At 45.4% G+C, this 12258-nt stretch overlaps 1 protein-coding gene across 1 annotated transcript in view; it reads left to right on the top strand.

Annotated features, from left to right (window-relative positions):
• The window catches only part of LOC139406520 (CUGBP Elav-like family member 5), a 372414-nt gene that overhangs the window by 294537 nt on the left and 65619 nt on the right, over window positions 1-12258 (top strand). The window lies entirely within an intron of this gene.

Genomic DNA, 12258 nt, shown 5'->3' with positions numbered 1-12258 from the left:
CATCAAAAACACAACGAAGGCTGATCTCCAGAAAAAAACACAACGAAGGCTGGTCTCCAGCAAAAACTCAACAAAGGCTGGTCTCCAGCAAAAACACAACGAAGGCGGGTCTCCAGCAAAAACACAACGAAGACTGGTCTCCATCAAAAACACAACGAAGACTGGTCTCCATCAAAAACACAACGAAAACTGGTCTCCATCAAAAACACAACGAAGACTGGTCTCCAGCAAAAACACAAGGAAGGCTGGTCTCCATCAAAAACACAACAAAGACTGGTCTCCAGCAAAAACACAAGGAAGGCTGGTCTCCAGCAAAAACACAAGGAAGGCTGGTCTCCAGCAAAAACACAGCGAAGGCTGGTCTCCAGCAAAAACACAATGAAGCCTGGTCTCCAGCAAAAACACAATGAAGCCTGGTCTCCAGCAAAAAACACAATGAAGCCTGGTCTCCAGCGAAACACAATGAAGCCTGGTCTCCAGCAAAAACACAATGAAGCCTGGTCTCCAGCGAAACACAATGAAGCCTGGTCTCCAGCGAAACACAATGAAGCCTGGTCTCCAGCGAAAACACAATGAAGCCTGGTCTCCAGTGAAAACACAATGAAGCCTGGTCTCCAGCGAAAACACAATGAAGCCTGGTCTCCAGCGAAAACACAATGAAGCCTGGTCTCCAGTGAAAACACAATGAAGCCTGGTCTCCAGCAAAAACACAATGAAGCCTGGTCTCCAGCAAAACACGATGAAGGCTGGTCTCCAGCGAAACACAATGAAGGCTGGTCATCCGCAAAAACACAACAAAGGGTGGTCTCCAGCGAAAACAAAATGAAGGCAAGACCATGCCGGTCTATAATGTTTTTTTCAGCAGTGATTATTTGAATCTGAAAACATGCATAACTGCAGTATGGCAAACGGCAAAAACATGTTCTGCTCTATTGGAGCAATATTTAGTTTGACTGATGCAATGTGCTGATATGCTGATACCTAATGTAAGGCTATTTGATTAAATAGACTCTGATGTGAATAGGATAACCTATTCATTACTGTAACGGCTGTCTTGGGAAGAAGGTGAGGACCAAAGCGTAGCGTGGTAAGTGTTCATCTTATTTAATGAAAAAACTGAACACTGAATAACAAAGAAACAACCGAAACAGTTCTGTCTGGTGCAGACACACAAAGACTGAAAATAACCACCCACAAAACACAATGGAAAACAGGCTACCTAAATATGGTTCTCAATCAGGGACAACGATTGACAGCTGCCTCTGATTGAGAACCATACCAGGCCAAACACAGAAATAGAAAATCATAGATAAACTAACATAGACAACCCACCCAACTCACACCCTGACCATACTAAAACAAAAGACAAAACAAAGGAACTAAGGTCAGAACGTGACAATTACAGTATGTAGAGATGGTTGTTTGAGATGCAATATTACTAAGTGAAAATATGAATGTAGATTGGATTTGAGCATTCAATTAAATAATAAATGTTGGTTTTGTGATACACTTGTTATAATGTTGAAATCAACGTTGCAATGCACATATCTCTTTGCACTGAAGTGATGAAACACTGAAAAGAGAAGGTTGGCACACTGTTTATTGTTCCCACATCGACACCTGCGGGCATTTACAATTTTTCACACCAGCTATATGTCACAGGAAACAATAGTGGTCATACACTGTGCAATAACAACCATTAGGGCTGAAGAAGACAGCCATAAGACTGTTAAATGGTTAATCAAATAGCTACCTGGACTACCTGTATTGACGGTGGCTACCGTTTTACCGGAATCCTAACCAATTGTGCTATTGTGTGTGTTTTTTTGTCGTTATTTGTAACTTATTTTCTACATAATGTTTCTCTTATGACCGAAAAGAGCTTCTAGATATCAGGACAGTGATTATTCACCTCGTACTGGACAAAGATTTCTTCTTTAACGAGTCGGACACAAAGGATTTACTTCAGCCACCTGACAAGGCCCAAATCCCCATTATTCGCATGAGAAAGAGACGGAGCTACGATCATGAATATCCTACCAACGGGACATTAAAAACTGTAATAACTTATGTTTCACCGAGTCGTGGCTGAACGACATGGACAACATACAGCTGGTGGGATTTACGCTGCATTGGCATGATAAAACAGCTGCCCCTGGTAGTCTGTATATATTTGTAAACAGCTGTTGCACAAAATCTAATATTAAGGAAGTCTCAATGTTTTGCTCGCCTGAGGTAGAGTATCTCATGATAAGCTGTGGACCACACTATATACCAAGAGAGTTTTCATCTATATTTTTCATAGCTGTCTATTTACCACCACAGAACGATGCTGGCACTAAGAACGCACCCAATGAGCTGTATAAGGCCATAAGCAAACAGGAAACCGCTCATCCAGAGTCGGAGCTCCTAGTGGCCGGGGACTTTAATGCAGGGAAACTTAAATCTGTTTCACCTAATTTCGACCAGTATGTTAAATGTGCAATCACATGAAAAAAAACTCTAGACCATCTTTACTCAACACACAGAGACGTGTACAAAACTCTTCCTCGCCCTCCTTTTGGCAAATCTGACCATAATTCTATCCTCCTGATTCCTGCTTACAAGCACCAGTGACTCGGTCAATGAAGAAGTGGTCAGATGATGCTGATGCTAAGATACAGGACTGTTTCACTAGCACAAACTGGAATATGTTCCAGAATTTTTCCGATGTTATTGAGGAGCACACCAGATCAGTCCCTGGCTTCATCAATAAGTGCATCGATGACGTCGTCCCCGCAGTGACCATACGTACATACCCCAACCAGAAGCCATCGATTACAGGCAACATCCGCACTGAGCTAAAGGGTAGAGCTGCCGCTTTCAAGAAACCGGACTCTAACCCGGACGCTTATAAGGGCTATGCCCTCCGACGAACCATCAAACAGGCAATGTGTCAATACAGGACTAAGATTGAATCCTTACTACATCGGCTCTGGTGCTCATCGGATGTGGCAGGGTTTGCAAACTGTTACAGACTACAATGGGAAGCATAGCCTAACGGCTGCCCAGTGACACGAGTCTACCAGACAAGCTAAATTACTTCTATGCTCGCTTCGAGGCAAGCAACCCTGAAGCATGCATGAGAGCATCAGCTGTTCCGACGACTGTGTGATCACGTTTTCCGTAGCTGATGTGAGAAAGAGCTATCAACAGGTCAACACTTGTAAGACCGCAGGGCCAGACGAATTACAAAGATGTATACTCTGAGCATTCTCTGACCAACTGGCAAGTGTCTTCACTGACATTTTCAACCTGTCCCTGACTGAGTCTGTAATACTAACATGTTTCAAGCAGACCACCAAAGTCCCTGTGCCCAAGAACGCTAAGGTACCCTGCCTAAATGACTTCCGACCCGTAGTGCTCACGTATGTAGCTATGGAGTGCTTTGAAAGGCTGGTCATGGCTCACATCAACACCATTATCCCAGAAATCCTAGACCCACTCCAATTTGCATACCACCCCAACAGATGCACTGATGTTGCACTCTCTATTGCACTTCACACTGCCCTTTCCCACCTGGACAAAAGAAACACCTATGTGAGAATGTTATTATTGAAGGAATTTGATTCCTCTGTTTTAATTCCCAATTAAAATTAAACACTCTGTCAATTCATAAGAATTTGTATGACCCTTATTTTATAGAAATAGACAGAGCCCGGTCTTAAAGTCAAATAGCAGCCTTTATTCACGAGAGTACTGCCACGATACAGGTTACCACAGGTTATAAACTGAAAATGACATCATTAGTTCAAACACCAACCCGTGTCATCTCCATTCCAGTACAAAGGCTGTATCTCAAGCCTTCCCACATCCGTCTCCCTACCAATTTAATATAATTTACGAGTCAAGGTTTTCTCGTGTAGATAAGCATTCTAGCCAGTCTGATTCATTTGTACCAAGGAACAGACAGTCATTGTTCTAACTCTTGACCACATTCACACACATTATATTCAGTACCGGGATCAAGAAAGAAAATTCATACATATACAGTAACATAATAGTATTCTGATTAGTACATCCTGATTGAAATGTATACATAATTAGTCATTATAGATAAAAAAAAATCCCTTAACAGTTATTCATTGACTACAGTTCAGCGTTCAACTCCATAGTGCCCACAAAGCTCCTCACTAAGCTAAGGACCCTGGGAATAAACACCTCCCTCTGCAACAGGATCCTGGACTTCCTGAGGGGCATCCCCCAAGTGGTACGGGTAGGTAACAACACATCTGGCCCGCTAATCCTCAACACGGGGGCCCCTCAGGGGTGCGTGCTCAGTCCCCTCCTGTACTCCCTGTTCACCCATGACTGCATGTCCAGGCACAACTCCAACACCATCGTTAAGTTTTCCGATGACACAACAGTGGTAGGCCTGATCCCCGACAATGAGGAGACAGCCTATATGAAGGAGGTCAGAGACCTGGCCGTGTGGTGCCAGGATAACAACCTCTCCCTCAACGTGATCAAGACAAAGGAGATGATTGTGGACTACAGGAAAAGGAGGACAGAGCACGTCCCCATTCTCATTGACGGGACTGTGGAGCAGGTTGAGAGCTTTAAGTTCCTTCGTGTCCACATCACCAACAAACTATCATGATCCAAACACACCAAGGCATTAGTGAAGAGGGCAAAACAAAGCCTATTCCCCTTCAGGAGACTGAAAAGATTTGGCATGGGTCCTCAGATCCTCAAAAAGTTCTACAGATGCACCATTGGTTGCATCACTGCCTGGTATGCCAACTGCTCGGCCTCCGACCGCAAGGCACTACAGAGGGTAGTTCGTACGGCCCAGTACATCACTGAGGCCTAGCTTCCTGCCATCCAGGACCTCTATACCAGGCGGTGTCAGAGGAAGACCCTAAAAAGACTTCAGCCACCTTAATCATAGACTGTTCTCTCTGTCACCATGTTTCGGTCCAAAGGGCTTCTTAAACAACTTCTACCCCTTAGCCATAAGACTCCTGAACAGCTAATCAAATGACTACCTGGACTATTTGCATTTCCTAATATTGAGTGGCACAGGGAGCTTTCCACAGGGATGCTGGTCCATGTTGACTCCAATGCTTCACACAGTTGTGTCAAGTTGGTTGGATGTCTTTTGGGTGGTGGACCATTCTTGATACACACAATAAATTGTTGAGCGTGAAAACCCCAGCTGTGTTGCAGTTCCTGACACAAACCTGTGCGCCTGGCACCTACTGTACTACCATACCCCGTTCAAAGGCACTTAAATATTTTGTGTTGCCCATTCACCCTCTGAATGGCACACAGATAATCCATGTCTCAATTGTCTCAAGGCTTAAAACTCTTTCTTTAACCTATCTCCTCCCCTTCATTTACACTGATTGATTTACACTGTTTAAGACTGATCAAATGAATTGCATTGCATTTCTGTTCTAGTCTTTGTATCAAGACTGCCCAAATGTGCCTAATTTGTTTATTAATAACTTTTCATGATCAAAAATGTGCATTCTCCTCAAACAATGGCATGGTATTCTTTCACTGTAATAGCTACTGTACATTTGACAGTGCAGTTAGATTAACAAGCATTTAAGCTTTCTGACAATATCAGATATGTCTATGTCCTGAGAAATGTTCTTGTTACTGACAACCTCATGCTAATTGCATTAGCCTACGTTAGCTCAACCGTCCTGTGGAAGGGACACCAATAACAAGCGCCATCAATAAGGGATCATAGCTTTCACCTGGATTCACCTGGCCAGTCTATGTCTTGGAAAGAGCAGGTGTTCTTAATGTTTTGTGCACTCAGTGTATATAGTTGTTATGAAGCAAGTGACAAATAACGTTTGATTTGATTTTGAAGAGCTACAGCCTCTCACTTCTCCTACCTTTTCCTCTTTCTACCATCTCTCCTCTCCCTCCCCCACTTCCCCTCATCTCTCCTTTCCTCCGCTCCTCTCCTTATCTCCCTCCCCTCTTCTCTCTACCCCCCTCCATCTCCCCTTCTTTCTCTCCCTCCCTTCCTCACTCCCCCTCTCTCTGTATGTGTGTTTTATGGAGGGCTGAAGTCTCCACAACGCCAGCTCTCCAGGGACCCTTAATTGTCAAGTGTGTACAGTTACTAATCAGCACCTGAGCGACTGCCTTTTGAAATGATGAATTGACTAAACTAATATCAGATAATCCTTCACATTACTGAGCCACGCTGACACCACCAATTGATATTTGAAATACAGACTGCATCCTGTCAGTCATTTCAATACGTACCCAAACTTGCGAAAGAGGTGGCATGGTTAATAAACAGCTGACAGTGCTCTATGGAAGATTAAAAGTATTACAGTGTATGTACTCATTTAGATGCACACACACACGCCCCAGTCACGCACACATAAGGTATGGACCAGCATGCACAGACACACAAACACTAATGGATTCATTTGAAAGGCCAGGGTTAAGTCTGCTGGCCGTGTGCTCTTAAAAGTTCATACTTCTAAGAGGTTTACATTTTTTTTAATCCTATTTCTGTTTTGATGCAAACCTTTCCCCTCCAAAGCTGTATAATGTGTTCCGTCAACACTGTTCTCTCCTGGAGATTATGGTTGGGAGGCCGCTGTGGAAGTGTAAAGTACAGCTTGTTGTTGGCTGTAATATGAAAAATCTAACCGATCAGCTCGACATCACTGAACCAAAAGCACAGAAGAAAGTTACAAAAACAACCAAGACAGAAAAGAGCTGAAGCTCAGGTGTCTGTCTGTCTACATGTCTGTCTAATATTGTGTTTGCAGTCAGTCAAAGTTAAATTACCTGAAAAGTTTGCAGAGCGAATGGCTTAACTAAACAGGGAAAGTTCAGCTTTCTAATTAATCTAGTGCAGGTGTCTAATTACCAGAATTTCCTTACCATTACATCATCTTTACAGTATGATTAAGGAGCAGGCTTCCAGGTCTGAGAGAATGGAGCAGAATATCAGCTCTTTGATTAACTCTACAGCCAAACTGTAGAGATACCGAACTTAACATATTAATCAGGCCAGCTTTTTTTCCTGTCATTCTCAGATTAAACCCCTCTAATTAGGAAGTGGTAGAGGAGAGATTGAGGTATATAAATTATTATCCTGAACTGGAGGGAAAACAGAGAGAGGCTTCGCAGTGGATAGAAGAGAGGAAGAGGGAAAGGGGGTCTGTTGTCAGAAAATCAGAAAATGTCAGTCAGCGATGCAGGAAAGAGCTTCCTGGTAGACAACCATGTGGTGGGAGCCCAGTTCCCCTCTTCCCTGAATGCAGTTTTCATCACATGGTTGCTTTTTATACTATTTAGCTTTTCCCTTCGGTCTCAAGTTCCATATGGTGCTGACATAGCGCTTCTCTCTCTTCTCCCTCGCACACAAAGCCCTCTGGTGCTCAGAGTACTGGAGCTGGGAGCAGGTCTGGGTGCATTCAGGGGGTCACGTGCACACGCTTGCCAGCCTCACTGCACACACCATGGCATCACATGCATACGACTGGGCCAAGAGAGTGCATAAAAGATGCAATTTAGGTTTGTCTTGGCACCCAATGGTAGAGTGAAGCTGGAGAGTATGGGCTGGCTCTTATTCATTCCGAGCTGGGATTTAAATCTCATTTTGTTTTGGCCCTGAGGGACTGACTGGGTGAGATCACTGGAATTCAAAAAGGTCAGAGATAATTAAAATGCTTATTGTTCATTGGCCTAACAGCAAATTCAAGATACACAACTATGCTATGTTTTATTAAGCCAAATACATCAAATTTGGTTTACACATTCTGCATGTCCAGTCATACTTGAGACAGATTTTATCTACAGCGTACTAAATGCTGTACACACCAGTCCTTGTCCGTACACACAGGTCTTTGTCTGTACACACAGGTCCTTGTCTGTACACACAGGTCCTTGTTTGTGTACACAGGTCCTTGTCTGTACACACAGGTCTTTGTCTGTACACACAGGTCCTTGTCTGTACACACAGGTCCTTGTTTGTACACAGGTCTTTGTCTGTACACACAGGTCTTTGTCTGTACACACAGGTCTTTGTCTGTACACACAGGTCTTTGTCTGTACACACAGGTCCTTGTCTGTACACACACAAATACTAGAGGATGATATGATGATATCACAAATGTGATCAAACCGATATAGAGGGTAGAATAGATATACAATTCCACCCGTCTTCTTGATGTTTTGCTCGATATATAGAGAGTTATTTTATTAGACATCAAGCAAAGTACCCTGAAAACAAAAACAAATGGAGCTGTCAAGACAGTGGGGAGGAGACAGGGGAGGAGAGGGGAGAGGAGGGGGAAGGAAGGAAGGAAGGATGTGCTGGCCATCCATTTTTAGTAAGAGCTCAGGGTAGGGGCAGGGCCGCAATGCTGGGGTCTAGGTTCTCCCCCCAGATGAAGGCAGAAAATAGCCCCCTCCAAAAAGACCTAGGCCCAGTGGGAAGAGTCTAATATGGAGAGGGAGGGGCACATCGGATGAGGTTAGGGCCTGTGGAGCAGGCAGTTTCCCTTTAGTAGTGGTGAGAGGCCTTGGCACGAGATTTAGCAGTGTAAAGTGTTCAGTAGCAAACAGTTGATGTACAGTAAAAGAGCTGTTCTTATTGGTTTTGATGCGAACAAGAAAAGTGATCTTGTTCAATGTTAAATTGATTACTGTATAGACGTACTGCTGGTTTGTTCTTATTTGTGTAGGTGGCTGGAACGTATATATGAAGCATGCAACACGCCCAGAGAAAACGTCCAGCTGAAAACGTCCATTGTTTCAAAATACTCCTATGGAATCAATTCCAGTTACTGTAATGTGGAATCGCAAAAAAATATAGAAATGACAAGCTTTAAGGTTTATGTATTTATTCATGTCTTTGTAGCTTTACCTTATACATCATTTGTTGTCCTCTTAACTGTTAACACTGCAGTTCTGGAGAGTACAGGTACAGTATATTACAGCCAGGCAGGCAGCAGGTATGCTAACACTCCCTCTCTGAGATTACTGAATGAATATGGATAAGGGAATACATCCAAAAGGGAGATGGTGTACAATGTATATGGCAAATCCACCTTCGCCAAGGTCTCCATGGGGCTCTGGGGTTAGTGTCGTGGTCAACCCTGCTCGCCCACCCTACTCCCACACAGGGTGGGGATGGTTGACATGCCCGGGTGGCCTATAAGACTCTTTTATCCATTGCTAGCAAAGTCATCTGCCAGCTCAGTCCACTCCTCCCCCACACAAAGCTGCACAGGGATATAACTTATTCTCGTACATCCTCACTTCTCTGCCATGGCCTCTCTCTCTCTATCTTCTAAGCCTCCTCCTTCCCTTTTTTTCTCTCTGTCTCTCCCCATCTTTCTCATTATCTCGCTCCTTCTCTCTATTTCACTCCCTTTCTGGAATCAAAGCGCCTTTGTATCAAAGTCTGTGTATGTCTTGGTTTGTGGTCGTCTGAGGTGAGAGGAGCAGCTAGCTCCCAGACGAGATAGGGGTGGGTTTTTCGTCTTCCCCTTTAATGCAGATAGTGGGGGAAGGATATCACGTGTATAATGCCTGTTTGGGTTGGCTCGTTAATAAAGTTGGTTGTCTCTTGATGTAGTCAATTTTGTCGTTTGTCGAATAAATAAGTTAATTACTTGAGAATAACCACTGCATGAAGGTAACTAATTAGCAATCCAAGATCATCACAAGGTACAATTAGAGATATCCAGAGAATGGGATAGAGAGGAAGATTGTAAAAAAATAATAATAATTAAGAGAGTGAGATAAAGAGTAAAGAGAAAAAGAGAGGGTGTTAAAGAGAACAAGCAGGTTCAGAAGGAGAGCTGGAGACTGGGGTGAGAAGGGAGGAGAGATGAGGTGGAGGAGGGGAGAGGGAGAATAGGTGTGAGTAGGTAGAAGGGGTGAGAAGGGAGGAGGGATGAGGTGGAGGAAGGGAGAGGGAGAATAGGTGTGAGTAGGTAGAAGGGGTGAGAAGGGAGGAGGGATGAGGTGTAGGAAGGGTGAGAAGGGAGAAGGGATGAGGTGGAGGAGGGGTGAGAAGGGAGGAGGGTGAGAAGGGAGGAGGGATGAGGTGGAGGAGGGGTGAGAAGGGAGGAGGGATGAGGTGGAGGAGGGGTGAGAAGGGAGGAGGGGTGAGGGGGAGGAGGGGTGAGAAGGGAGGAGGGATGAGGTGGAGGAGGGGTGAGAAGGGAGGAGGGATGAGGTGGAGGAGGGGTGAGAAGGGAGGAGGGATGAGGTGGAGGAGGGGTGATAAGGGAGGAGGGATGAGGTGGAGGAGGGGTGAGAAGGGAGGAGGGATGAGGTGGAGGAGGGGTGAGAAGGGAGGAGGGGTGAGGGGGAGGAGGGGTGAGAAGGGAGGAGGGATGAGGTGGAGGAGGGGTGAGAAGGGAGGAGGGATGAGGTGGAGGAGGGGTGAGAAGGGAGGAAGGATGAGGTGGAGGAGGGGTGAGAAGGGAGGAGGGGTGAGGGGGAGGAGGGGTGAGAAGGGAGGAGGGATGAGGTGGAGGAGGGGTGAGAAGGGAGAAGGGATGAGGTGGAGTAGGGGAGAGGGGGAATAGGTGTGAGTAGGTAGAAGGGGTGAGGGGGAGGAGGAGTGAGAAGGGAGGATGGGTGAGGGGGAGGAGGGGTGAGGGGGAGGAGGTAGTGAGGGGGAGGAGGGAGGAGCAGGGAGGATGGGTGAGAAGGGAGGAGAGTTGAGTAGGGAGGAGGGGTGAGGGGGATGGGGAGGAGGGTGAGAAGGGAGGGGGTTGAGGGAGAGAAGGGGTGAGAAGGGAGGAGGAGTGAGAAGGGAGGGGGGATGGGTGGAGGAGGGGTGAGGAGTGAGAAGGGAGGGGGGATGGGTGGAGGAGGGGTGAGAAGGGAGGGGGAATGGGGTGAGGAGTGAGAAGGGAGGGGGGATGGGGGGAGGGGTGAGAAGGGAGGGGGGGTGAGGGTGTGCCCAGCATTACTTTTATGAATCAGTGTCAGTCGACCGATGAGAAAATAATTAAGTAACAGGCTGGAGCAGTGTGTTAAATGCAGCCAAATGTAGGGCCTGATATTGTACAGAAAAATGGAGCCAGGATATATAATAGAAGCACCAGTAAATAGAATGGAAGAAAATCCATATCATAACTGATGCCAGAATGCCCCTCCAATGGCATTATGAAGGCAGACAATATATATAGCACTGCAATATTGTAAATGTTTATATAGAGTACGTATAGACGTTGCACAGCAGTTCCAGGATTTATGAGCGGCACCTTAATATGTTGAAGGCAGTGAGTAATATTACACGTTTGTTATCATATTGAGTGTACATTTGATGAGACATATATGGTGTAGATAAAATATTTTAAGCAATTCCTTGTTATACTATTTAACTCCCTGCATGCAATTTGAGGTGCGGGGGATGAGGAGGGGAGTTTTGTCTGGGCTCTAAAACACAAGCACCCCAGAGGTTTTATATGGTGCACTCAGGCAGGCTGGAAGCAGTGGCTGACTAGTAATTGTATGTTCAAGGCTTCCAGCCAAGCCATGCAGCCACAGTGCTGAATTCCCCAGCAGCACATTACAGCCATTTTATCCAGTTGATAAATAAAATCAGTGGAGAGCTGAGGAGAGACGTATATCAGCTCCTGTCTCTACTACCAGCACAGAAACCATGTCTGATCACTCTACTCATTTCCCATCTTTGAACTGCAAAACTGAAATAATGCTATAGGGTCTGCTCCAACTGTGGGATTTGTGACCTCTGTCTGACCTTCGCCTCTGTGGTAAAATTCTTTATAGAGATGATCATGGTGCAACAATTAACCCACCCTCCCACAGTAGCTGGAGTGCTTGTTTGAGGGAAGGCTTTGGGAGCCGCTCGGCATGTTTGTGTGTAAAGGGTTTGTGTGTGTGGTGTTTGTGTGTAAAGGGATTGTGTGTGTGTGTGTGTGTGTGTGTGTGTGTGTGTGTGTGTGTGTGTGTGTGTGTGTGTGTGTGTGTGTGTGTGTGTGGTGTTTGTGTGTAAAGGGTTTGTGTGTGTGTGTGTGTGGTGTTTGTGTGTAAAGGGTTTGTGTGTGTGTGTGTGTGTGTGTGTGTGTGTGTGTGTGTGTGTGTGTGTGTGTGTGTGGTGTTTGTGTGTAAAGGGTTTGTGTGTGTGTGTGTGGTGTTTGTGTGTAAAGGGTTTGTGTGTGTGTGTGTGTGTGTGTGTGTGTGTGTGTGTGTGTGTGTGTGTGTGTGTGTGTGTGTGTGTGTGTGTGTGTGTGTGTGTGTGTGTGT

This window comes from Oncorhynchus clarkii, chromosome 4, assembly GCF_045791955.1.
Source record: "Oncorhynchus clarkii lewisi isolate Uvic-CL-2024 chromosome 4, UVic_Ocla_1.0, whole genome shotgun sequence".
NCBI lineage: Eukaryota > Metazoa > Chordata > Actinopteri > Salmoniformes > Salmonidae > Oncorhynchus > Oncorhynchus clarkii.
This window is presented reverse-complemented; position numbering and strand designations above follow the sequence as displayed.